This window comes from Etheostoma spectabile, chromosome 14, assembly GCF_008692095.1.
Source record: "Etheostoma spectabile isolate EspeVRDwgs_2016 chromosome 14, UIUC_Espe_1.0, whole genome shotgun sequence".
Taxonomy (NCBI): Eukaryota; Metazoa; Chordata; class Actinopteri; order Perciformes; family Percidae; genus Etheostoma; species Etheostoma spectabile.
In genome coordinates, this window is record NC_045746.1 from 22,611,376 (window position 1) to 22,612,394 (window position 1,019).

Genomic DNA, 1,019 nt, shown 5'->3' on the forward strand with positions numbered 1-1,019 from the left:
CAGTTCAATCCCAACTGAAAATATGCCTCATTGTGTGTGAACAGAGGTGAATAAATAGACTAGCCCCCCACTGCTAAAAAAAATCCTAAAGGAAACACTGACTTTGCATCCTTTGGTGGTAGTATCTACCTCACTATAATTGTTTCCGCTGTATGCAAGTTTGGCATTTTGTCAAGGCAAACTTCCAACACTTGGAATCCAATTGTGAGAGACACTCTTATGGAATTGTTTTCACATTCGCCAGAAAGTAAGAAGCAGCTGTATTAGGAAAGGCTTGGGAAAAGGAAATAAATTGTGTTAAAATCGTTCGCAAAACATAACATAACGAAAACTAGCAGTGGGAAAAAAACGTTAACTGAAATAACAATAAAAACGAGGCATCATAAAAAAACGATAACTAAAACTGTAATGTCTATTTGCATAACTAACTCAAAAAAATTATGTGATAGAGTAAAGCTAATTAGTTTTCGTCTTTGTCAATGTCTTTCATAGAGCAAATAGCGTATCTTTCAGAGTTGACATTTCCAACCACAGACCTGTTTTATACAGTCTATGATGTAGACATATATAGTTTCCGACTGGGAACCCAGAAATTCCGACATTCCATGTCAAATTGAACATGAACACGATAAATTGCCGTGCCCCTTGCCTGGCGTCATGGCGGTACCAAAAGTCTGAAGAAAGCGGCAGTGTCCTATTTGAGCATGACTGTGTCAGATGAAAGCAAGTGCCTTGCAGTGGTGGTGGTAAAATATGTAGACAATTTATTAAAGGGAAAAATCCCACACATTTTGAAAGTACATTTGAGAAATGTGCACAGGGAGGCTAACCTAGCTAACCCCGGTACAGGGTGTGGATGTCTGGGTACGGAGACGGAGACAACAGTAGTACAGAGAACACTACAGGCGTGCTTTCACTGGAAAAACGTTTGCGTCACCCCTAGTAACCAGGTCCTAAATCCGGTTCACACTAGGCTATCAATAGTTTCACCCAGAGCTCTGTACATATATATATATATA

General features: G+C 39.5%; 1 protein-coding gene across 2 annotated transcripts in view; it reads right to left on the reverse strand.

Moving 5' to 3' along the window:
- thsd7aa (thrombospondin, type I, domain containing 7Aa) overlaps positions 1-1,019 on the reverse strand; it is a 213,050-nt gene that overhangs the window by 23,756 nt on the left and 188,275 nt on the right. The gene's annotated exons all lie outside the window — the stretch shown is intronic.